The following is a 27636-nucleotide window of genomic DNA, read 5'->3' on the forward strand; positions in this document are numbered from 1 at the left end:
ATACTTTCTTTATACTTTCTTCATGATATTATAAAATTGGCCTGTATTGTTTGATATACCCTTAGAAGCACTAGCCTTTTATTTTATTTAAACATTTTCAAGGGTCTTCTTTTATTTTCAGCCAGCTTGAACTATTGCTTTCATATAGCTATATATGACTTTAAAGACTATGAAAGAAAGAATATGCCATAAAAAATAAAAAATAAAAAACACACTTGAGTGCCAGCTGAAAAAGTTACTTAGAAGGAGGTGCTGACTAAAGCTAATTGGATTTAAGTTTGTGTTTCCTTTTCAAAGAGCTTTAAGATATTGATTTATTTAAATGCTTTCAAAAATATTGGCTTAGCTCACTAATGCTAAAAACTAAGGCAAACTTTTGTATAGTAGGTCTAGTAAGGCATGATTAATGCCTTTAATGAGAAATGCTTATAAATGAGGTTGTGGATCATTATTTGTATTCGAAGGATAGGTTCTTAACTGGAAAAGGTGGTCATTCTGTGTTCTGTTAGGAACAGAAATGCCTTGATTTCTTAAAAAAATGTTAATTAAAACTAAAATATAATCTTTCATGAGAGCTGTAAAATAAATTGAACTGGAAGCAGCTTATACAGGAAATGACACTTATCAGTTAATTCTATTGTCTAAAGTTTGGCATCTGGGCTGATAAAAGCCTTGCTTATAATTTCCCTTTTACATCTCTCAGGGTTAACAAGTAGGAATTACACCAGCATCGTGTGGCATGAGCCACAAAGTGCTGCTCTGCACCAGATGGACTTCAGAGGGATAATGGGAGTAATATTGTCCCCAGCTTGGCAGCTGTTGCATGGACTAAGCTGACCAGCTGTACACCATGGGCTTCTGTGAAGGATACTGGAACAGTAATCTCACACTTCGTAGAGTTCATGGAGTGTTGTTGTGAAGGATGGAGAAAAACTTCCTCCTCTGCACTCATACAGCAACTGTCCATAAGGTGTGAATAACCATGGTACTGCTTGGTGCTGTCCCTTCAGCTGGCATTTTGCTGTCGAAGCCCTACTTAGGATTTTATAGATGTGTAGCAATTCTACTGTATTCTCAAATCAGAACAATTTCAAGCATCAAGAACCAGGGATAGTTAGGAAAAGCAGAGAATAAGACAGGCTGATTAATAGAATGTTAAATAGCAGCTGGAAGAGATGCTGTCCCACAGACTCACCCAAGTGCAGCTCTGATCTGATTGCTGGTCAGAGTAGCCTGATTGTGAAAGGGCTACTCATGCTGAAAGGATATTTGAAAAGTCCAGAGGTCATGACTGCTCCTTGTGATCCATCAGTGACTTCAGGCGAATAACAATTTAGCCAATTTGGAGATGCTGTATTAGGAAAACATCTGGGGGAAAAAATAAATAAAATTGTTTTTCGACATTATGTTTCCAGTAGTGACAAAATACAGTAAGGTCTGGAGGTTAGAACAACACTAAAGATTATGAAGCTATATATCAAGCTCAGAGTTTATTATGGTTAGAACATTTTTATTTGAATCATTTTGTTTTGTTGGTGCACCGCTATATACTATGCCATGTCAAAGATCACCTGTTGTGTTAGTGATCATATAGTGCGAAGTGATGTATCTGCCTAGGGAGATTATGGTTGTACTTCCAGTGGAAGATTGCCCTGTATATGTAGAAATACCAGATTGCCAGCTCTACACCATATGCATTTGCAGCTGGTTACAGTGTTTTGGATCATCTGTAATTTGAAATGCGTGGCTGCTACAGAAATATGATATCAAGGGCATCATGCTGTCAGGCTTACCTGGAAACACTTCCAGATTTGAAAATATACATCTTACAAATTTCTGTTCTTCCAAATTCTGTTCTTCCAATTTCAGTTCTTCCAAAGTCAGTGTTATTTTGTCCATTTCCAGTGTCAGAATCTAATGAGTACCTCAAAAAATAACTCCAGGATCCCCAACAGAATTTATCTGAAATCTACTGAGCTTTTCCTGTTTATTTATGGAGGGGAGAAATTACTGTTGGGTTAATGTAATTCAGAAAATTCAGACGTTCTGGACCATGGATATAAACAACCTTTCCCTTCCTCCCTCCCTCCCTCCCTCCCTCCCTCCCTCCCTTCTTTCCTTTTTTAATGGTAGTGAACATATTGTTAAAATTGTAAGAAGTTTTACAATACCTTTTTTAAGTTGTCCTTAGTTTCTGAAGAGTTCTGTGAATTCCCTTAAGAGCTTCAAAATGTTTTACTCCATATATTGTTAACCATATGATTAGATTGAAATTATCAGGGCTCTTTTTAGGCTCACTGCTTTTGTGAGCTCTGAATTTATCATATTAAAATTATTTTACATGTAAAATACATGTGAAATCACAAGTTATCATAGTAGAAACCAAGAGGTGACATTTCTTCTAAATTCTAGAAGTAAAGTCTTGTTAGTGGTTTGTTATCCATTTCATCCTTGCAACTTCCTTGGCAAGATGTGATGACTCATGGTTGTTTAAGTTGTCAGCTTGGTATTGGAGCAGAACAGCTTCACAAATGTCCTATTAACCTATCTCATAACCCAGTGCCAAAACACTTTCATCATCAAGTCTATTCCAACACATTAATATAGCTAAAGATTTATAGTTTTATTACTCAGTGCACAAAAGTCAAATGAATTTCTTGGTGTCAAAATTAATTTCCCGGAAATCATTACTGAAATCACCTCTTTCCACTTCTGTTCCCCCTACCAATAGAGTTTCTACCCATCTAAATTTTGGAAGGTCCCTGTTCCTTTTTACTGACATACATACAACTGCCAGCAACCTTTCTGTGGTCAATAATGTATGTTTTAATCTAATGGCATATTAAAGTTTAATGATTTCTCGTGGGTCTCTTTTGGGTAATTATTCTAATGTGATTGTACTGTTTCTATAATATTACAATCTTAAAGAGAAGTAGACCTAGTCTATCTTCTTCCTTAAGGCAAATGTATAGAAAAGTTAGAGAAATGACTCATTGGTTCCATTTGGTGCTCAGTTTTCAACACAAAATGAAATAAAATATGCCATGTGGTGAGGCATAAAGATATTCCTATTTGTAACTGCTAGTTGCTCTTTCCTTTGGAATGAAGACAGAGCAGTTTGTACTAGAGCTGCTAATTAAAAAACAGATATGAAAGTAGCACAGAAATAAGTACTAAGATGTTCTAGAAGTTGATTAGATTAAAAGGCGACCTTAAATGGTTAGGCAGCTTGGGCAGATTGTTTTATTTGGATACACATTTGCTTTTGTCTTTTTTTTTGCCCAAAATTGAGTAATTAAGACCACACATATAGAAGAAATTTCAATAATGATTTAAAGAATTTAGCATTGCTTATAAGCCACTGTGCCTCTTGTTTATGAGGTTGAATTGTATTACTAAAGTAATGTAACATGCACTGCTACTACAAGTACAGCATCTATTTTTATTGCTGTTCACAGTGCGGTTAAAATCAGAGCAGAAATCATTCTGTTATTTCTAAAAGCAGAAATAGTTTTAAAAAATTATGTACTGTATGGTGGTGCATTTCTACAAAAATAACAAATGGAACACTGATATTTTACTTTAAGTAGTAATGTTACTGAATGTTTTTTTTTAATGTATTTGAATCACACTAGAATACATACATTAATGTAAATAAGGATTCTTTATAGTGTAGAGCATAGGATAGACTTAATATGAAGAGGCATGTATTAATAAATTCAGATAGGGAAAATCCCTGAAAAGAGAACTCATAGATAAGACTCTTAGTACAGAGATGGTCAGAATGTAATTTTTTAATCTTACCAAAAATTACTACGCTTTATATTGGGTTCAGTGTTCATTAGAACAGAGCAAAGGATTTTCAGAACCTTATTTGAAAACTGAGAGCAGCCTCCACTATTTGTAGACTTTCGGGTAGCTCACTCAGTTTTACTTCTCCGCTTTGCTTCATCTGAAACACAGTCTTGGGCCATAGCCCTGCCTAGCCAATCCATCTCATTATTTCTTAGGAAAAAATAAATATTTACTTGGCCAGAGTGAGAGACAGACGGCTTCTGTTGCCCAAAGCTTAAGGATTTCCCGAGGGATGGAGATGGCTGAGGTTCAGGTGCCTGCTCAGAGGCACTTGAAGTACGGTCTTGAAGGTCCTATTCTCCAGCACAGAATTATCTTCTCTGAATGGAAATGCTGTCAAAACCAGCTAGCCCCAGAGAATTTCTGTGAGTGAATAAATCGTCATGATTTGATATGCAAACATCAAAAATTTGGACATAATTTTTTAATTGGCTCTAGATGGGGATCACCGTGAATCAGCAATTAAACACAAGCTGTCAGTGCAATCCTGTTGGTTAAGAGTGTAATCCCTGAGTGTACAGATAGGGAAATTGTCAGAAGAGGCTGGGAGATGCCTGCTGTTGGGAGTAACAAGGATAAGGGAAATCACCCATCAGCTGGCCTGCCAGTACATCTCATCCAGGTCACTGGTGAGACTGGCATGGAGCACACACTGCCTGTCAGGTTGCCAAGGGATGTTAGAGCAGGCGAGTGACAAAAACGTGAATGGAAGAAAAGGCTTCAGATGAGGCCCCTGGTTACTTTTATTTCAACGCAGAAGGAGGCCTGAATAGTTCATATGACGGTATTGAGTGAAAAGTTCTAGCTGATAATTGGGTTTTCCCCTTAGAAAAGATAAGCATAAAAGGAAGGATGAAAATGAATTTTAAAAAATGGAACTGTAAATAAGGTGTTCATTTTTATTTATGTATTTTTAAATCAACAAAGATAATTAACCACTGAAACTAATGACAAGGAGATGTTATAAATTTTTCACTTTTAAATGTTTTCCAATCAATAACAATACCTTTCTGAACAGTATCTGCTAGCCAAACATGAATTATTTGGCTCACTATAAGTATAAGTAGGTGAAACTTAATGGTCTGTGCGCAGGTTGAATTAAATGATCAAATGGTCCCATCTGGCTTTAAGCTCTAAATCTATTTAATGAGTGAATTAATTAATATCCACAGACTTTTATCAAGTTGAATGTTGGTTCTCTTCAAAAGAGCTATTAAAGTTTCTGAAAGGGGGAAAAAACCTACCTTCTCATCCCAGTTTCACCCTTCTTCGAGTTGATGGCAATTGCCAGTATTACCCTTAACACAGCTCCATGTGCTGTTGGTTGGAGAATGAGATCATTGCTACCTTCAAAGTCCTTCTCTTATGGCAAAAGTATGATTATATTTTTGCTAGGTTTCATGATAATTCCTATTTTTAAGATGGTGTTTACAAAACAGTGCCAAATGAGCTAACATTTTCTAGACTGTTCGGCTAGTTCAGGCTGATTACTTTTACTTGACTATTTTGAAATCTCATCTACAGTTTCTGAACCATTTCTCAGAATGAGATAATGAAGAAAGATGTATTTATTTTCCCCCTACCCTTGTTGCCTCCCACTAACCAAAATAAAGCACTGCAGTCTTCCCAACAACAGGGATCCAACTGTGCTTTCCTTGTCACTTTTCTGCAAGGTGAGATACCACAGGGGCCTGGCAGAGAGAGGAAATGCAAGCAGAGTTTCTTCTTGGCAGTCATCAGAAGACTTCTTCTTCAGCTGATCAGGTGAAAAAGAGACTCGTCAGGCATGAGATGGGAGGAGGTGTCAAGTGGGAAAGAGATAGTAGATCAGGAGATGTTCATCTCCCAAAACACAGCCCTTTCTTTCCAGTAACACAGGATGCTAAAGAGAAAACACAGATGTGAATTGTGTGGTCCAATTTTGATGCTTCTTGAGTTTTTAATGTGTTAATACTAAATCCTCCTTTAACGTAATCTTTACAAATAATATCCATCGATGGGTTTAATCTGAATTAACAGAAGTGAACTACTGTATTAAAATAACAAACCAGAAAATGACTGTTTTGCACTAAGTTACTGTCAGGTATGCCTCAAGCAGGTAACTGTTGGTATCTAACATAAGTTCAGCATACTCTGTTGGTGGTGGCAGAAGCTAGGAGTGCTGGTGGGGAGGAGAAGCTGGGCCTGCCAATTCACTGAAATGAGAAGCTGGTCACTAGCTCTGCTCTTTAGGTAATGAGGAGGAAAGGGAAAAGGAGGAGCAAATAATGTGCGACGTAAGAGAAGTCTTCATATAGGAAGAAGTGGAGGAGGCTTGAGTGAGTTTTCATATTGTCTTATTACTCGTTTCTTTATCGGGAAAGCCAATAGCTAGTAAGAGGAGTGAGCTTTTTACAAAGTCTGGCTGTATATTACAGCCTTAGTTAGCCTTAGGCTGTATATTACTCCTTATGTTGGGAAAACCATTTTCACAACAGAAAATAGATTTTAAATTAAACAAAAAAAAATCTATTAGCTGTGTTTATTGGCTCTTTTAGAAGAAATGATGACATTACTTTGGTAAACTGGACTTAAAAAAATGAGTTACTTATGAATAAATATTTACATATTTACTTTGACTTCAGGAAGTTTAGGTCACTGGGTTTCTCGTCAGTCTCTTGCAAAGACCTTTCAGGTGAGGAAAGGATGAGGGCTGAAATGGAGAAACCCAAGTCTACACCTGAAGAGGTGTTTTGTTTCTTGTGATCTGTTATATACAAATAGAGGGGTTTTCAGGCTGTGTGAGACGTGTTTTTGTGAACTTGAATGGGTTATAAGTTTACATAGATTTATAGGGTATATGTGTTGTGGTGTAGAAGTAACCTGCAGTAAGATTAATCTTGGGAAAAAATAAGTTTTTCACTGATTTGAGAAAGGAGCAGATGTCTCCAAGTTTCTACGTGAATACAAACACTAAGTTTTGCAGTATGGAAGATACATCCTGAAGGTTAAACCTGAATACTGAAACAAACTGAAGCCATAATGGTTCCTAGTTCTTTGCTCTAAAAAATATTGCAATCAGTGAAAGGATACATCCTGAAATATATAAATGCGGTGGTGCAATGGCAGGTGTGTGTCTGTGGTGTGTGTTGCATTGCTGTATGAGGTTTTCTAGTTTTTGTATTCTGTTTTAGGGCTGTTGAACGGAATTGGTGGTAGAACTTTGTCTGGACTAAAACTGTTATTGGTGGCCCAGCAGGGAGGGAGGTAGCAACAAGTGCAGGCCTAGTTTGGCTAGAATGTGGTCAAAAGTGCAGGTGTGCCTGCAAAATGTGGTGTGACCTCTTGGAAAAAACACCAGCCACCACATATGTGTCCCCCAGATGCTGTCAGACACCACAAAAGAGCAAGACAAAGACACCTCTTGGTGTTCCACCTCACTTGGGCCAGTGATTTTTTTATTTTTTTTTCTTCCCCTCTGGCCTTCCTCAATCCAACTAGAAAGGCAGTGTGAGGGAGCATCTTTATATTTTTTTTTGGGTAGTTTTCATGGTTTTTTAATAAAGTTTATATATTGTGTTTATACGTTCGTATGGCTTCTGTAACAGCATGAGCAATGGCATATCTGTGCCATTTATAATCAAGTATATCGTGTGGATGTGTCAGCTTTGCCAAATTTAAACCAGTGTTTTTTTGTTTGTTTGTTTGTTTTTTGTTTGTTTGTTTGATGGTGTGCTTTTTATTTGAACAAACCTATGAGGGTGCTGCCAATTACATGTATACAGACTGATGCAGTTTCTGGTCCCTTCACCTTTTTTCCATAAAAGTAAGAGGATTGTTCATGATTCCTAGGCCTTTTTATGTGATTTATGAGACTGAGGGTGAAAAAGAGAAAGGAGAAAGTAATAATATAGGTATTATATTGTAAAATAGGTGGATTTAACTGTGTTGCCACCAGCTTCTAAAAAGCATAAGTCTGTGCGTAAGATTTCAGCAGTCTCTTCCCCTTTCCATCCTGATCTGCTATCCTAAATTGTAAGGGGAAAATGGTGTGACACTACTTTCCTCCATACGTTCTACCTTTACTTCCTATGAATCAGATGTAGGTTAATGATTTGGCTGTAAATATAATCCATCTTCCAAGTTCCTCAGCTTTATCACTCTGTATGTCTGATAAAGCTGTAGGTGGGGAAAAAAAGAGATTGCTTTAATGGCTGTTGAGGCATTTACATGAAATGCTACAACCAAATTCTAGCATTTATAGTACTGAAATTATCTGTGCTCTTTTATCCTTGATAACTCTGAACAGATTAAATGGGCTTTATGGGTTTATTTTTAAAATGGAGGCAGATGTAAAGTCAGTGAACGTGCGTGTACATGCAAATATTAATACTGTATAAAGTCAGCAGTTCATACTTTTAAATGTTATATATCCTCTGCTGAATATCCTATGTTAAATTTTATTACATCATTTATAGTATGAAATTGCTAGGATATAACTGGGATGACTTCCTGCCATTAAATATTCTATGGCTTTTTGGCAGGAGTTAGGGGTGTTAACCTCAATCGCCTGGCAAAAATCCTGCTGTGATAACTATCCTGTGTATTTAAACGGTGCCCATAAGATTTTATCCAAGTTCCTCATTTCTCTGTAAAATTACAATATTATTGGCCCAGAATGAAGTTCAGATCCAATGGGGTCTGCATTGTAGTGCTGGGCAGGAGACATCTCTGTCAGATTGCTTTGAAGAATTTTTCATTGAGAGTGCTGTATAAATTTAAACTGTTAGTACCAAAAATAAATCAGTAATTAGAGCTGATGGGAGTGATGCAAAGCCATGTGAAATTCAAAATTTAATTTGATACATGAATATTTTAAAGCAAATATGAACACGTGCTTACTTTGGATTGCGTTAGCTCTGGGCAGCAATTTGTTGTTGTGATAGAGGAAATAAATGAAGGATTTATAAGGAACTGGCAAAACCATATCCCTGCATTTTCTACTGTAGATCAACGACGAGCATGGTAGAGGTTGTTGTATGCAATACTATAGATAGAGGTCCACCAGATAATTTTCATAGAACAATATTAAGGGTAGCTTTATTTTACCTATGCTTAAAAATGTGCATAACAATTGCATAAGAAAACTTCAGTCCTTTGTACTGGAGATTGCAAGCTGACAGGGATGCAGGGGAAGAACTGACAGAGCCCCACAGCAGCTCCAAAAGAGGCTTTGTGGGCTGCTGTTGGTGCGAAGGCTTCTCAGCCCTGCCCCTAAATGCAGCAACTACTTCTGTGCCAACCGTGCAGAATGGTACTTATTCATCTGCTCTTACTGTGGTGTATTTCACTTATATTATCCAGAAAGTTATTTAGTGCATGCCAAAACCTCACTGATTGCATTACAGTGCATTTTCAGGGCGGGGGAGCAATTTTAACCATAAACTGAACCTGCTCTTCATTTTTTCCTTTAAATTCCATTATCCATTTAAATTGGGTATCTTTGTTTTTATTTTTAGCAGCCTGTTGTGAATGACAGCTGTGTACTGTGAGCTTCCTCAGTAATCTTTAAAGAAAAATACCAAGTTGTTTAATCATACTTCATTTTGTTTGCAGCCAGTAATTGTTAGCTCGCTAGAGGCTTGTGTGGGGGTAGACAGGGAAGCTAAACTGTCTTTAAACTTGAATAGATTTTTTTTTGGGGGGTGAGTTCAGAGAAGAAAAAGTAGGTCCATTTCGTATGTATCTGGCAAGCTGTTCATTATGAGATTTTGAAATGTTATAATTCTCCTTATCTGTGATGGATATCATTAATAGAATGGATGTGAATGGGCAAAATGATGCATGTCTAACAGCTCTGTTTCTATTTTTGTTTGGGTTATTTGATTGCTCTTTCCAGCAATGGCTCCAAACACGTTAAAGAGCATCACTGTAGGTTTCTATTGCAAATTGTTAAACCTGAGTTCTGCTAGCATCTCATGCAGTGCGCCTGTAGTACTTGGAGAAATCCAGATTTGTGATTAGGACTGAGACTCAAAATGAAAACATTGATTTGATGTCTTTTACAAGATATCTGAATTTGGATGAAACATTTAACATTTCTATGACTCAGTTCTTCTAACCAAGCATATGTCTATGATCTTTTTTTGTTTCTCATTTCTGCTGAAACTACAGAAATTCACTCTCAATGTACACGGTATAAACAAACAGTGCCTAACTTTGTGTGTACATATGTACCTACCAAGGTGTGAACCATAGTTGATCATTTTGATGCACTGTAATACAAAGCACATCAGTTCTAGAGTTAGGAGTTGGGTGATGCATTACAAATGTGGTCAATATTACACTTCTATTAAAACACTATTAAAACATCAAGATTTAGCAATGTATTCCACTAGCCACAAGCAGTAGAAGCTCCCTGAAAAGAATGAGCTAGTCGTGCTTAGCTGACATTCTGAGAACAATGTGAAAAAGTTAGCTTTCACTTTTATTATTGAAGTTCTTCAATATTTTTGAAGATGAGTTGTGCATAGTAAAAAAAAAAAAATGTAGTAAAAGTAGAATATCTGTCAGATTACAAGATGTTACAATAAAAAGTACAGTGTGGGAACTGCTGAAACAGTATTTCAGATTCAGAATGTATGTGGTTTCATATATTACAGACATGTAGAAAAGGGAATTGTGCTGTATCTGAAGAAGGATTTAGAAATCAAAATGTGCTAAAATCAAGATGAAGCTGCTAAAAGTTGCTTCGGTTGTCTGAAAAGATTGAGTATAGGATACCTTCAAGAAATTAATCGGGGGAATACAAGTATGTTTAAAAAACAGTTAAACTCCTCTGTCAAGTGTTCTGTCAGAGCAGACTCCTGTATTGCCCAAATTTTGAAATGGATGTTTACCTAACTTAAAGTGATAGCTTCTGCAGTGGGTCTTATTTTCATCACACAACTTATGTAGGATTCTTTTTTCTGTGCCAGTGACAGACTTCATCCTCCCATACGTCCCTGGGAGGTTGCCTAGAAGGCCACAGCACATCTGTTGATTTGGTGAATAGTTCTTACTCTCAAGGCGATGCCAGCCTGTAGCACAGCTGAAGGATGTCGGGGCTTCTTGCAAGGGCCCTGGAAGGTCTGTGGGGGCAACCAGCAGCCGGCTGGGGTAGGGGGCAGATATCTGCCCTGCACTGCTAAAGAGTCCTGACACCTGCACCAATTCTACTGGGAAAGTAGCCTGACAGGCAGACGGTGTAGTGAGGAAATCAAGATGTCATAAGAATAATCTGTCTCGGGACAAGCTGTCGCTGCCTCTGATGAAATTGCTGTGTGCGCAGCTGCCCATGATGTATTTTGCTGTGCAAGATCTATGAGAGCGATCATTCACCACCACGTTGATATACGTGTTTGGCAGTCTTCATCATCTGAGTTGGATTTAAAACATTGTAGGGTTGTCGAACTCGAAATAATTTGGGGTTATTTCACTTGACTCATCTCTCTTTGTCCTCCTTCTTTCTTCTTGTTTTTGGTGGAAATTCTTGTAAGACCAAGGATATTATACTTAGAAATAAGGCAAATGACCATGCATTGGCTTGGTGCCCTGGCCTACTATTTTAACCAACCTTTTAATTACTGGCAGTAAACAGACAAGTTGGAGTGGAGATCTTTAAAATATTTCCATCGGTTACTCTCAGAAGCTTTCTGGGTAAGACGTCAGTGAAGTTCACAGGGGGTGGGGCAGTGGAGCGGAGTTGTAAAGTAGATTAAAACTGAAAAAATATAAACATGCAAACATGGAACGGTAAAAAATCCCAATCTTTTGAATCCACTGAAAGCAATGGCAACTTCCCAACATCTACAATGACCTCTTCTTTTGAAAATATTTGTCTTGTCAGCGGGTATAATTTGTACTCTCCAAAATGATAGCTAAATTCAAAGTCTAACTCCAAAGGAAGAAAAAAGCAAGAGTTCAGACAGTGCTACTTACTCTTGAAAATAGGCTTGACTTTGTATGGCTAGCTTTAATGGAATTCCCTCAGCAGGCATCCTACCATAGTAGCTTAAAAACTAAGCAAATGTGATACCTTTGCTCCTGACCTTTCATTGGTCATGGAAATTAACAGTTAGAATAATGTGGAATAACTAATTTCATATATGTTTACCTTCTATCTGCATACTGTTTAAAAAATGTGATTTTTCCAAAGAATAACTTTGTTACATAGCTGTTAGAATGGCATATACAATGTGTTCTAGTCCCATGGTAAAACCGAGCGTACCTTTCGATCTGTCTTTTCACGTGCAGATTGATGATTTGTTGAAAGTCAACATTTTCATTGCTGAGAAGTTGACGGAAAAGCTGTTTTTACTCACCGTTTATATTAATATTTAATGTATGGAATTTGAAGTAATCATAGGAACCAAGGCAAAACTGTCCCCAGAAGCTGTCGTGATTTCCAGTTTCTTTTGCAATGAAAGCCAAGATGACAATAGCTGTGTAAATCTTGATCAATGATTTTTTTCATATCAAAATGAATTAAGCAGTTTTTCTTCAGTGCTTCTTGTCAGTATCTTTGCAGCTGACAGTGCTAGTTTGACTTGAAAAAAAAATACTGTCACTGGAATATGATTGGCATTCTTCAAGGTAAATGTTTAAGGGCCTTTTAGAATCCAAAAGCTGTTTTTGCTGCATGCATATATGTTTCTTCTACAGAGAATGATGGCTGATGTAAATGTCAGTTCAAGAAGAGAAAGCTACTACACAGTAGAAGTGACTTCTCTTAGCAAAAATCCATTTACATATAGCGATTAAGAGCTTTGACTTCCTGACTAGCATGACAGTAATTTACTGTCAAGCATATTTATTAGTAGAGTTAACGTGTACAAAATCATGAGCAGTGAATTTTTGTGAATAAATAAAACCAGAACTTATCTATTAAATTAAGGGCTTCTTAACCTTTGACATCATTGCTCCTTGAAAATCCCTGAATAAATTAACAGTAAACAATTGACGTACCTTCAGGAAGGCACCAAGACTTCTGTTTACAAACCAAAGACTTTCTGTCTGGAAAGGGACTTTTCAAAATTGAAGGAAATCAGATTTCCAAGCTTTAATGGATATTGTTGAAAACCCAATATGGAATTGATGTTGTGCTTGTATTTCTCACATATATTTACAGCAGCATGAGTAAATTTTTGAGTAAGCATACTGCTAGAAAGGCTAAGAGGCTGTCTTGATCCATACCAGATACTGTGAAATAAGACCGAGTGTTTAATAGTACTTATTCATGATGTAAAATCTTTTAAAATTTAGCTATTTCAGTTAAATCCAGAATCCTATTGAGATTTTCACTATGCCTAATTGCAAAACAGTACAGTACTGGTACTAGAGCAATCACTTATTTAGGACAATTTAGTACTGCTTATGCTGTTAATGAGTTTCCATAGCTGGACTCCTGTAGTCTTAAAAAACTATTCATTATGAGTGAGGTCTTTGCAACCTCTTTTAAACATATTTTCATGAATGTATTTTCTTCGTGTTTGGGCTTCGTTATTTAGTATTCTTGCTTTCCCTTAAGTCAGTCAAAACCACAACATAAAAACAATTTTGAAAATTAAAATCTATTTTTCTTTGAAGACAATCAGCTAAAAGTGCGAACAAGTTACTTTGCAACCTTGTGCTTTCTCTTTCCAGTCTGCTGGTGGCTTTTCACATTTAAGTATTCCAGTCAATGATGCTTACATAAACAATATAGTTTGTTTGGTAGTTCATCTTCAAGTTTTTTAAAAGACTTATTTGAAGTCACTGGTAGAGTAGCAAAATTGGCATTATATGCCACAATATTATGGAGAGTATCATATTTCTACTCCCTGTCGAACTTTGAGGTGTGATTATAACCATTGTAAGAACAGACAAGCTAAGTAGTGTTGATAAAATGATGAGAAGGGGATACAGAATGGCTGTTGTGCACTGACCAAGACCTCACATTCAACCTGGCAGTGCTTATTCTCGTTTCCTTGCTGACAGCAGCTTTTCTATTTTCTGTGGGTCTTCTCAGTTTGAAAATTCTTGTTGATTATATGCAAGATTTGGGAACTTTGCCTTTTTTTTTTTTAAAAAAAAACAAAAAAGATTTGCCAAATGAAATTCTAAGCTGTTGTATTAGATGACTCTGTATTGTCCTTTAAAATATTGTCATATTCAAGGGAGCAAGTTAAATTGATTTGAAGAAGATGCCAAGCACCAGGATTTATGTGGGAATGTCACAAGTGACAAGTCTTCCCTAATGAATTGCTTCAAAAGAAAAGTACCACCTGTCTGACATTATTCCAGACTTAGTTAATTACCCCATATCACTTGTGACAACTGCAGAAAAATCAGAAACTGATGTTCCTGACCTCTAATCTGAAGAGATCTTTCCATCTTGATGTTGTTTTAATCAAGTAGCACAAGGTCTCAGTATTACCAAATCATGGCTGCCAATCAAAAAGATTGTATTCTGAATGACAGCTCCAGATTCTCTCCATCAGTATCGGGTTGCTTTCACTCCCATTAAAAATGGTGACAATTTTAGTCTTTAATGTTATATTATCTCTTTAAAGACAGGATTCATATATAACTTGTCAGTAAGCATGCATATGAAGCATCAAAGCTCTTATTATTGTAGGCTTTTAAAATAAATGCAAAACAACCCTTTTTTCCCCAAACCATCCTCATATATAAGAGATATAAAGGAATCTAGAATGACCCTAGATTATAGGTCTAGCTGGTGGATATTTTTTCTGATTTGTGAACAAAATATTTCTGTTCACAATTTTAACCTTTTTTTTTCCTAAATTCATTAACTGCCATTTGAAGTTCTTTTTTTCATACCTGAAAAAAAAAATAAAAAAATCTGTCAGCCTGGAATATTTCATATAAAAGTATAAATGGTTCTGTGATGAACTGAATAATTAATTGAGTCTAACTATATTTGAAATTATTGGAAAAGAGTGTACATGTCTCTATGGTAACTTTTTGTTCTGTAACATCTTTTTAATGTGAAAATTAAAAGAAGTCTATAATTAAATAGATGAGGTTAAATTAGGAAGATAACATAGATGTGAAATCTAATGTATTGTGAGGCATCTGGCATTTCTTATAGAAATGAACAAAAAGTGTTCTTGAACTTGTGAAGCCAACAACTAGGAAACGATACATTTATCAATCCTTGTGCAACTGTTCATTTTTCCCATTGCTGCCCTGTGTTTTGATATAGCTCTTAAGTGCACAGTGATGCAGTGGTGCTCATTCCAATCTTATCTCAACATTTCACAAATATTGTTTTTTTCATTCTGCCTACAAGGTGATGTGGCATTAATATCCTTGTTTTGCAAATGAGAAGGCACTGTGCAGGGCTGTCAAAGTTTGAAGCGTATGGTAAATTTGGGATCCATCCTAGAGGCAGCTGTAAGCGTTTTTTCAGACTAATTAGTGCTGTGGCTTTGAATTTTTGTAGTGCATAATTTGTGGTAGTTGTGGTATGGGTAAGTGGTTTTTTGTTTGTGTGTTGTTACCAGCTGGGCTTGCAATCTCTGCCACTGGGGTTAAATTTATAGGAATTTGGCACACGCTTGATGCCACTGGAGTGGGCCAGAAAAAATCCTGAAGAGTGATTTTTCCCAGACATTTGACACTATGGGAACACAGGAGTTTGGGGCATTGGAGCTCTGGGATCTGGGCCTGACTCTGCTTCTCTGATTTTGCTGGTCTACTTTCCATGTCTGTGGGCTCCCTAGTCTGTGGTTTGCTCTTCAGGTTCTTGCTCTAGCATATCTAGTTTCTACTAGAAAAAAAAAAAAATATATATATATATATTTTTTTTTTTTTTTTTTTTGAGGAGGAGGAGGGTGGGGGGGGGACGGGCAGGAGGGAAAGGACAGGGGAAAAGGGGGTTGGCCCAGCATATGTGGCAAGCTATTCATTCCTCAGTTCCTCACTGGGTCTCAGAGTATCTCCTTTATTTTTAGCACACTTTCCAGAACCATTACCCGCTTTCATTCCACACTATTGTGTATTTGAAGAAAGAGCTGGAAGAGAGAAATACCAGAAGGACAGGGGTTTCACTCTTGTCTTTATTGTCGTAGGAGCCAGTAAATGTTATAAGAAAGCAAAAAATCATGTTTTGTCCCCTCCATGGTGGGTTGCCACATGCCTAGTGTGGAAATTTAGTTTCTAGGTTCTTTTAATGACTGCAACTTCTCCAAGTCTAGATATTTCCTCCCTCTCTGTCCTCTTACAAGGACTGGAAAGGATATGTCCCAAACAGGCACATGAAATTTTCCTGTCAGTCCAAGGACACATTGATGGATCTTGAGAAAATCACTGAAGGAGAAAATGTTTTCTGTAATCTGACTCCCCAAAATGGCTAAATTACAATATTATAGAAAGGAAGTAAAACCACAAGTATAGAAATTTCAACCTGAATAGGCTGTGTCTGATAAAAAGGTAGAATGGAAACCTCATCACAGTGTTAATGATTTCTAAATAGGTGTTATACAATCAACCCCATTCATTTTAGTCATATTTTCATGGCATGTATGGGTTTACAAAGGAGAATCTTAATGTCCTTCAGAAATACTAATAAATCAAGACCAACGACATTGTCTTTGAGTTGGACACAGAAGCTAAAACATAATTTAAACAGCTTAATTTGTACTCTATTGTGGCAGAACAGAATTCAGAAATTATGATTTTTTTTTAACTTAAAAAAATAGCTTCTTGTATAATAAAGTCATTCCATTCTAATTAGTCATCGTTTCACACCAACTGAAAGGTAAATTTTTATAAGCCATTCTGTATGCTCCTTCTGGAATCAAATTATTATTTAACCAATACTTTTGGTCTTTTACACACATGAATCTTTATCACCTCTATGATAGTTTCAAGCATAGAGAGTGCGCTTTCATACAGCATCTCAAAGAGGGTGGGTGCAAAAGAGAAATTGGGACTGGGGAAGACTTTCTTATCTCATGCAGTGGGACAGGTAGCTAATATGTGGTAGTATCTTTTATAGTTAATCTTTTTCATAGGCATTGTCAAAACATTAGTTGTCAACAGCTGTTGCCTGAGAAACGTTGGAAGCGATTTCAATCAACCTTGTACTTCATGCACAATTTGACTGAAATATTTTTATGTGGTTCAGATGTGAGGACCTAACTTCATATATTTACAGTTAAATATTTACAAAAAAACTTGATAATGTTTGTAATGAATCATGTTTGTTAGCAGGATGGTGATGTTGTAGATTTTCCAGAATTTTGTGATATGCTGTGTATTTCTTCTACATCTTCTTCATCTTCCTCTTGTTTGTGTTTTAAACAAAACAACTTCATTCAGTTAGTATTTTTTAATGTAGTTAGTTTTATTTTTTTAATAGTAAGAGAATCTTATTTGAAATTCTTATTGGAAAAATCTAACTGGAATTGGAAATAAGTTCATTAAATCAACAACCTGGAAAAAAAATACATATATATATATATTTAGGTTGGTTTTGTCTTCATTTTTTCTGAATGTGTTTATTAGCACGCAGTCAATGACAATTTTGAGACAGTGTCTTTAGGATGGATGTATTCTAGATAACTAGTGGGAAGACTTTCTGGTACTACTACTTCTGTTTTCTCATAAACACTGCACAAATTGGGATTTCAGATCCCTTTCTGCAGATGGCAAAGCAATCATTTATATTTGCTTGACTTCTGTGGACAGTCTTGGAGTAGGCTTTCTGTGGGTTAGTAGGGTTGGTGAAGTGGCTGCTCAGCTATTACTTATTTTTCAGAAAACATTAAAGCAGCTGTTCTTCAAATTAGTTTGTAACGAGGTTCTCCTCCCAACAGCAGGTGTTGAGCTATAATTGGCCATTACAAAGCCATGTTTTGCTTGGAGACTCTGAGAGGATAATAAAGCTATTTCTATTAGTACAAGTTTGCTTTTATTACAAGTAAGGGAGAACTCCAAACCAGGTCAGGGTGGTCACAGAGGTAGTGGCTTTTTTTTATTTTTTTATTTTTTTTATTTTTTCTTTTTACTGGGTGAAACCAATTAACTTCCTTGACTTCAGAGCTTGTGTTTCAGTGTAAAATACCCAGTTGGATAAAGGTATTGGGAAAGTTGATTAACATATAAATAAGTTAATTTTGCCCTAAAATATAACTTGGGATCTTTATTTCATGTCTTTGTAACGGGGAAAAAGAAAAGTTTGAACTTTGATTGTCCATTACGAACAATTCAGTCTTAAAGTGCAGTTTTGAGCTACATATAATGTAACGGGTGACTCTACAATTCTAGTTCTTTATTAATTTCCAAATACCACTTCTGACATGATTCCTGTAGCCTCAGGTATAAGGAAAGTATAATAAATCAATGGAATGAAAATACTGAACAAGCTGCTTTCCGAAAGTTACATAGGGATACCAAACTATAAATAGTGATGTCTTTGTTTGTAAAATTCAGCACAATGGTATAGTAATGATTTGCCTTAAAACTGTATTTCCCTTCATCATGATGGATTTTTGACTTGTGTCTCTGTGCATTACATTCATTTTTGCAGTTAAAGACATGTAAGGATTTATAGCTAGTAGCTTTGCAAAAAAAAAAAATATATATATAGATAGATAGATGGTTTGCTTTTAAAAATTGTGGGTTTGATTGCATTGTTGCTACAAGTTTGCATGAGAAGCAGGTAGAAATGGGCCCCGATGGCAGCCTGTACTAGTGGTCCTGGCTGAGCATGTAGATGGCTCAGTCAGGGTCTTGTTTTTACTTGTGGGAACCACTACCCTGGCTTAATCCAGAGAGACATTAAGTCCTGCATTGGCATGACAGAGAGGTGTAGGACTTAGGGTTCGTAAACAGCACCAAGTGACAGAAGCCGATGGATGTTGCGTCTTCAACATAAAATGAAAATACAGTAATTAGCTATCTTCCTTATGGGGGAAAAGTCTAGGGGTTTTCCAGTCACTGAGATGTGCTTTGGCTTCAATCCTGTTGTATGGCAAAGTATAGCAAAATGTGGTTACTATTCATCTAGGTTTCTTCAGTATGAGAATAATGTAAATAATGTAGAATAAACCCTTAGAAAATGAGGCTGCAGAAATATTAAACTAAATAAATATTTATTTATTTATTTATTTTCAACTAAGACATTCTGAAAAATAGCTTCAGTGCTCCAATAATCCTCAGATGACATTTGTCACAGAGATAATTCAGTAAATAAAACTACTATCATACATCCTGCTATGGTATTGTACTAGCACTCATCTGCTTGGAGATTATGCATAGCTAATTAAATGTATTCAGTAGATGAAGCAAAAATTACTAGTCTCATTAATATATTTTAAAGTTTCCAAATTTGGTATGCATCTATGACACTCAGTGCTTTGTGCCTTCATGCACCTGTATATTTAGATAGGTTTTAGTCAGTCAGGCCATGGCTAGAAGAAAATTAATGGACCTTACTTTACTTCCCAATACAAATAATATTTTTATAAGACTTTCTACAATTTCAGTTCAAATACTCCTTCTCCTGAAAGGCAAAAATATATTGAGAGATATATTGAGATAACTTGTGAAAACTGTGGGTAGAAAAAGAGGAGGAAAAATAGAAAGTTGTGTATGAAAATAAAATCTAGATGAAACAAAATAAACTGAATCCAAAAAAAAAAAAAAAAAGAAATACCATCATGAACATTAGCATGTTTTTAAAGAAATCAAATAAGCTCATTATTTTTTTTGTATATGATGAAGGTGTCATTTGGTGATATTTCTGATATTGTTGATGCAAAACTTTAATTGGAGCCTGTTTCCACTACAAATTTGGTTGTACGTGGTTAATAGGACATGAATGTATATGCCTTGAGGTTCCAGGAAATTATTTTTTATTATAGAATGTAACCATTAAGAAAAGGCCAAGAGTTTTTTTTTTTTCTTTCATGTGTTGCTTTTTATGCCACTCCAAAACAAAACAAAAAACAGCAACAGAAAGTTTACAAAATGTTATTAATATGTCTGACACTTTACAAAAATAACTGTTATTTCAAAAGAAGATGAACCCATGAGGAGTTTCACTCCAGTTGTATTTGTAGAAAAACCCTTTGATGGAATGTGATGTGTCAAACTTTTTTTTTTTTTTTTAAAGAAGTGTTTTTATCCTTAAAGGGTGACATATGCAGCATTTTTCATTAATAATATTTTAGGAATTTGGAGAAAGTGGTTTTATATAAATTAATTCTCCTATTATAATCTCATATCTGACGTTTTTACTAATTTTCTCTGCAATGTTGAGGTCAATGTATGGGTCTTTACCTTAGCTATCTTTGTTGGGGTTTCCTGCCGTTTCCAGTAGAGGTAAAGCAGCTAGAATTTTATTCTAGCTGATTGTTTCATTATATTTTATTTTTGTTGTGCAGAAATGTTGTGTTGTTGGAAAAGCTGCAAATATATTGCTGATATTTAACTATCTCAAATATCTTTTTTCCATGATATAAGCCAATGAGAAGCTGCAGATGAGCCTTTTTCACAGAAAAATTCTAAATTCTACTAATTACATTGAATATCAGCTTTAATTAGGCTTGGAAAAGGAAGCACTTTGGGAATGGAGTAAAAAGAAATCATAATTATGTAGTGTACTCTGACACAGCCCAGCAAAAAGAAGCTAAGTAGCAGAGAGATGCTGCTATGGTAATGTACATGCTAAACACGCATAATTTTAGCAAGTATGGTCATGAATTGCTGGAAGCAAAAGGTTACAGACAGTGAAGGCAATCTGGTCTTCAGTGTCTTTTTCTTCCACTTCTTTTTAATGTTTTAGATTAATTCACATGTGAGATATGAGCAATCCTAGCTCTAGTGTAATGAGCAGCACCAGGCATCTGTGAAATCTACCTGCTTGGTTGCTCTTTATTTTTGGAGGCTCAGCGTACTCTTATTTGAGTATAGCATGAGATGTGCAAGGATAGCCTGTGGGACTACAAATTACAGATTCATAAAATGCTGATATGTGGAAGTCCAGTTCCCCATAATCTTGATTATTCCCATATGTAACCTGAGAGTTTTGAAAGATCACATCTCCTCACTGGAAAGGACTTTAAGAAAAAACTGATGAGAACGTAGTGGAATATTCTTGCAGAAACATGGCCTTTTTGTTTGCCCCCAGACAAAAACTTCTTAATAGGGAGGAGTTCCTTAAAAAATGCAGCTTTACACTGGGCAATGGATTCAGGGTGTCTGCTTCTGGGCTTGAAGTGAGACAAGTGTGTAGTTTGTTCAGATAAGTAGGTATATAGCTATTTTGGTCCTAGGTAAGCTCCAACTTTCTTTTTGACTTCCTCAACTTTCTTCTTGTGTAGGAATGCTGTTGATTTGAAGTAAATAGAAAAGTGTAACTCAGGCTTTTGTAATGATCATTAGATCTATGTTTATTTGTATAAAAGAGGTAACATAAACATGAGGTTGCAATAAATCTGGGCCCTTTTTGGCATTTCTTTCTGTCTGGGTTCCTGTTCTGGGACCCAGAGCTCAAGACCAGGCACAAGCTCTCTGAGCTGTGTGATCAGAAAGATGTTAAAAAGCCCCTAAAGACCACACGCTAAATAAATAAATTAAATAAATAAATAAAAATAAACATTTTCTTTTGTAATTTTAAAGACTGCTAAGAAACTTCATATGCTAGTCTTGTAGATACTTACATATTTCTATATGCTTTCTCATGTGAATACCTATAGATTTGTCTGAACTATAGTCAAGTTGGAAGAAACTTTTAGGCGTTTAAATCTTGTGAATCCAAGAAGACTATGGTTTTCAAAGGTATGTCTGTGATTGGAGAAATACTATTGCACATACACAAATTTATCTTTTAAAGGATTCAATCAAATATAATTACGAAATTTTATTTGAAAATTTATCTAAACCTCTGAATTCTATTAAATAAAGCAGTCTATAAGCATCTGTTGCACTTATTATGTGCAGACTGCTTAACTCTGTTATGCTAATAATAAATATCTCAGTATGGACAAGAGACTGAGTAATCACAGAAATTTAACTAGCTTGAATCCCTTGAAGCTGGAAGAAATCACTCTGAGAGATGTAATAGATGCTGATGGAGACGGTAAGTCTCCTTAATAAAGAAGGAGCTTCCAAAAGGAAGGATGCCAAGACCTAGATTTTATTCCAAGCATTTTCTTTTAAAGGTTTGTCTTATAGATAAATTTCTGAAAAATGTCTGGTTTCTTTTTGGATATGTAATTTGTTAGAGCATCTACGATTGCTACCCATGTAAAATCTTCTTAAATGAAATAGCATCCTCTAGCAAAAATAAATAAATAAAAAAGTTTTTATTTTATATCGGGGATGTGTATTAGCTAGTCTGTCTTAAATAATGCTGAAAGCTTGAAGTCCTAACAGCACAGATGGTTGAATAGCTTCATAATTCTCAATCATTTTTAATGAAGATGTCATGTTTATTGATGATACAGTACCTAAATGGTACTAGTGTATCATATCTACATATTTGTTGTTGTAAATCAGTGCAGCAAATTAATTCCCATAATAGTTTTTAATTTTTGAAGGTATAGTATGACAGGTTCTAACATAGAGAGCCAAATTCTGTTGCCCATGTCATGGGCATGAACTGTAGTTATTCATTTAGTTTCACTAAGATGGTTTTATGTGTGTTGCAGACAAAGCTAGACAAAATAAGGCCACAATAAATTTTGTATCCACTTCAAAAATGCAGTTTATAAAGGCTGAATTAATGGGAATGCCTTATGTTTAGGAAAAATAGCTATTTAGTAAGTGATTAGTTAAAAGGTTACTATTTTTGGCACTGATAAATTGTATACATCTGCTTAAAATGCTGTACTTCATTTCTGGAGGTCTTTGTTTATGAACAGACTACACATTTCTTCAACACATTCATCATCCACAATTACTCAAATTTCAGTGAATAATTATTAACACATTGAGGATTTGTAAATATTTGTACTTTTCAATTCATATTTTGAAATCACCAGTACTAATTCCTCATCTCCAAATCAATTTTCAATTAGCCAGTGTAATATGTATTTCCAATTATATTTTCAGAGTTATGTTCTAAGCTGTAGAATTCAGCTGGAGTTTTATGCTGAAAAGAGTTTATGCTGGAGTTTTTGCTAAAAAATACAAAAAAAAAAAAATCTGTGAGGTTTGGTTTTTTACTATTTTTTTTTCTTACTCCATCAGGAACATTTGTAATGGTAAAGCTCGAGTGTCTGAATACTGATAGTGCAAATGTTTCATGAAATTGAAATTTTGAATCGGAATGAATATTTACAGTACTTGGTTCAGTATGATGTCTTAGCAAGTAGCATTCATCTCTTTATTGACATGCTGTCTGGATGAAACTTGGAGTAATACTAAACTTCTTGCAAATCTCAGGCAATTTTCTAGCTGTTGATTGATTAAGACCCAGTTGCATGAAGCCTCAGGCTTTTATTTGTCACTAGAAATGCAGGTGAAACAAACTGCTTTGAATGAAAGACGAAGTTACTGGTTAGGGAACTGTGTCTTCCCATCTGGTTGCCTCAAGGAAAAGCCTGCAAGAGCAAAGCAACAGCAGAGTGGCTTCTCTCACCTCCCCGCTCGTGTGCTTTCTGCTTGGCTGAGCTGTAGGATAATCCTACTGTGAGCAGTGTGGTGTCTCGCTAGCGCTCTTAGTGCATACTGTAGTAAGCTCAGTTAGTTTAGCCTTAATTGAAACCTAGTACGCACACCTTAGAGAAGGTTCCGGTGTGTATATATATGTGTGTGTGTGTGTATATATATGAATATGAATAAATTGCTTGCTTGCTTGCACATATCACTTGTCAGTAAGTAAACCAGCACATTTCAAGTAGGTTTTTGGTACCACTTAGTAACATGGCATTTCAGGAACAGGCCTATATTATATTTAGAAATATGCAATATGTGTGCATATGTGCACATATCCTTAACATATAGGAGTTATGTTTTCATTGTGCTATACAGTGATTCTTGCATCTTGTAAGCTTGTTTTAAGCTTGTTTTTGGTAATTGGTAGTATTAAAGTATATTGAAATGAATATGTTTGTTCTCTGTTAAAAAGTGGAGCATTGTTGTCAAGGATATGTAAAATAAATGCAAAAAATACCTTATGTCAAGAAATGTCATGATTTTTTCATTTTCTTCTGAAGTTTTGTAAGGAGCTTAGATTATTTTAGGGGAGGTTTAGGTTGGATATTAGGAAGAACTTCTTTACTGAAAGGGTTGTTAGGCATTGGAATGGGCTGCCCAGGGAGGTGGTTGAGTCACCATCCTTGGAGGTCTTTGAAAGATGTTTAGACGTAGAGCTTAGTGATATGGTTTAGTGGAGGTCTTGTTAGTGTTAGGTCAGAGGTTGGACTGGGTGATCTTGGAGGTCTCTTCCAACCTAGCTGATTCTGTGATTTTTTTTTTTATTTTTTTTTTTAACACTTCACTCTAACTTAATAAGCATCTAATAGAATAGACTAGGCAGTTTCATTGTCTTAATTGAAAGTAACAGTGGTACTCTTTATTCAAATGTGAGGTAACATTTAAATCAATAGATTTATTTATTTATTTAATTGCCATAAAAGAAAAACATGTATTTTCAGCAAGTCCTCTCCTTAATGCCAATTCTCTAGATGGACTCACCTTTTCACTAGGGGTGTTCCCATGCGTTTACTTAATGAACTTGCATAATCTTACACTGTCTTTTTTAAGCTATGTTAATAACTGTTAATGGACATTGAGAAAGAAAGAAATGTCCTTGTTTAACTTCTAAGCTAAAAAAATACAAAAGCCAACATCATTTCTATGCATCTCTCCCATTGCTGCAGAAGAATTTTTTTTTTTTATTATTTTTAACTTCTTCAGATGTGAATAAGTGGTTATGATGGGTGCAGCAGGGAGCTCTGGGACCAACAGCCCTGCTGTTAGCTGCTTCAGCAGGTGGTTCAACAGCAGCAATACAAAGAGAGCTGCCAAAGGTGGGAATAGAACCAGCATACTCAATCTAGGGTCTAGGTCTTCGTCAGAGGTTTCAGGATAGATAGCCCACCTTGAATGTAAATGGATTGTGAAGAGTGTTCCACTACACCAGAAAGAAGACAGAAAAAGCAAGAGAAGGATAAAGATAGAAGTCCACACTGTTATGCACCGTGTCATTTTGATCAAGTCATTGAAAGGAAGACTGGGGGGGAAGACACGACTGTTTGTTTTAATTTTATTTTTTTTCAATAGTTAAATAGCTTTCAATTTTGCCTACCCCTCCCCCCCACCCCCCCAAAAAAAAAGTAGTAATAATAATAATAATAAAAAAGTAAGGAACCACGTTTCTTGTGGGTGCTTCTTTGGGGCTTATTCTCTTGGTTTGGCATGTTCCTGTTCACATTCTCTCCGTTTAATGGCATTCCTGTAAAGGCGAACAGCCTTTCCTGGTGCAGTTTTGGAGCACTATGGATTCTGTTGGCCTCTTTTGTCAGCCTCTTCTCACAGATAACTAGTGATAGGACAAGAGGGAATGGCCTCAAGTTGCTCCTGGGGAGGTTCAGGTTGGAAATTAGGAGACATTTCTTCTCAGAAAGAGTAGTCAGGCATTGGAACGGGTTGCCCGGGGCGGTGGTGGAGTCACCGTCCTTGGGTGTGTTTAAGGAAAGGCTGGATGTGGTGCTTAGGGACATAGTTTAGTGGGTGACATTGGTGGTAGTGGGATGGTTGGACCAGATGATCTTGGAGGTCTTTTCCAACCTTAATTATTCTATGATTCTATGATAACTGTAGATTCTGGGAGAAGGGCAGCAGGGATATCAGTGTGCCAGCACACCTTGTAGATAGTGAAAGTGGGTGAGTGTTTGTAATTCAGCTGTGGTTCAGTGTGCATCTTAAACACCTTTTGGTGTTGAGACTTTTTGTAACCCTGTCCATGGTGGTTTAGATTTGCCAATCCCAAACTGGCAGAGCCAGCAACGTTTACACTGCCTCTCACTTAGAGAAACAGCAGCTTTTCAGAAAGGTGCAAAATACAAGGAAATGTGTTAAAACTGTTTTGAAGTACTAAAGGTGGTGGAGGATTAATACATAAAAAATATTAATAAAATGTATGCATAAAATCTTCATGAATTGTTGCAAGTTAAAATATGAATAGTCAGATATATTCAAAGAATTTCTGTTGGGATTGCATTTCAAAGTAACCCAAAAGTCCTGATTGGCAGATTTCACTACTTGAAATATTTGTTGATAGTTGGCTAATTCATCACAGCTCTCCTATACCTTGTGTATACATCTTGCAGAAAAATGTAGATTCAGTAATTAATCTCAATGATTGAGGATAGTTGCTTGCCAAAAAGTAGTCAGCAATGGGAAAGGTATACAAAAGGGAGGCATAATCTGTGACCTATGCTTCATATAACAGCTCTCAGAAATGTGGTTCATGCATTTTAAACGTCAAGCCTAATTGCAGTTTGTAATGTGAAGATGACAGCTAGTAATAACATTAAAAAAGACAGCTGCAATCAAATATGCAGTATAAAAATTAAAAACAGGTGTGGTGCTTACACATAGAGGTTAAAGTTTATGTTCCTAGATTAAATCATGGATTAAGGAACATGAATCACATTTAATATTTGCTTTAGTATCATTAGAATTGAAAACTATCTTCATAAATACTTAGAGAAGTGAGGAAAAATACTTCTTGCCTGAAGAGCTAAGTAGAAGTCAGCAAACATCACTGGATGTATGTGCCATCTTTCAGATGTATATGGAAAGCTACATTAGTGTATCAGTAATAGAGAGTTGTAGTTACTTGAACATTTGCACAAATGGAGAGCATAAGTGTGGTCATTTTACTGCCATCATATCTGATCAGCCATAGAGCACTCTGAAGGTCAGAATATGCAGCAAAAACTTTATTAGTTTAAAATATATGCGCATGTATGTGTATTTGAAATGGTTCCTTGGGTACCTACTTAAGATACATTTCACTTGATACAAATACTGCAAAATTTGAATATGGATGCATTTGAAAATTACCTCATGATGATTTTTTTTATTGTTTGTAATTTGCTTCTGAATCATTTTGTTGTTGTCTTTGTTTTTATAGTCTTTTGAATGTGCATAGAAAGGCTTTGTTAATTAACACTGTTTGTCTAGCTGAATTTCAATTTTGTAGAATTAAAATTAATTCACCTTCAGTTTTTCATCTCTGTATTCACTGTGCAGTGTAAGCCACTGCACAAAAATGTTAATACCTGGAATGCTTTTGGCAGTAATAATTTATTCTGTAAAGCAACATCTATTCTAAACTCTTAAAACTTGTAAACTACTTACATTTCTTACAAAGTTAGCAGTAAATCAAGCCAACTTTTGTGTATTTTTCTCTTCTACTCTCACTTCAGTCCTACTAACTGCATGTTACTTAGAAAATTGCTGAGTATAGAAACATTTTAAAAGATATAAAGGTCTATGAAAAATATTCGAGAAAGCTATTAAGCTTTACATATTGATACTGTGCTATAATTGCCCCCACCCCCTTTTTTTTTGTCTTAGCATTAGTATTATACTTGCTGCAGTCTACCAAGACTTTAATCCTCACTAATGACATTTAGTAATCCAGCAACGTGCATTGTTTCAAGCTATGGAACTGCTTTTTCACTCTTTCTAACTAGGAGAGTGACTTATTTGCCAAATATCTGTGAAACAGGAAAAGTAATTTTTCGACCTTTACAGAAAATACCGTATCTTTTTAACCCAAAATATAGAGCA

The 27636-nt window shown here is 35.8% G+C and overlaps 1 protein-coding gene and 1 long non-coding RNA gene across 13 annotated transcripts in view; one reads left to right on the top strand and one right to left on the bottom strand.

Annotated features, from left to right (window-relative positions):
• The window catches only part of DMD (dystrophin), a 1063969-nt gene that overhangs the window by 70535 nt on the left and 965798 nt on the right, over positions 1–27636 (top strand). The window lies entirely within an intron of this gene.
• LOC121057259 lies at positions 459–5556 on the bottom strand. Its single transcript, XR_005813729.1, has 3 exons — positions 5459–5556; positions 5100–5172; positions 459–1368 (listed from the first exon to the last, which is right to left on the bottom strand). It is a non-coding gene; the product is annotated as an uncharacterized LOC121057259 (long non-coding RNA).

This window comes from Cygnus olor, chromosome 1, assembly GCF_009769625.2.
Source record: "Cygnus olor isolate bCygOlo1 chromosome 1, bCygOlo1.pri.v2, whole genome shotgun sequence".
Classification (NCBI taxonomy): Eukaryota; Metazoa; Chordata; class Aves; order Anseriformes; family Anatidae; genus Cygnus; species Cygnus olor.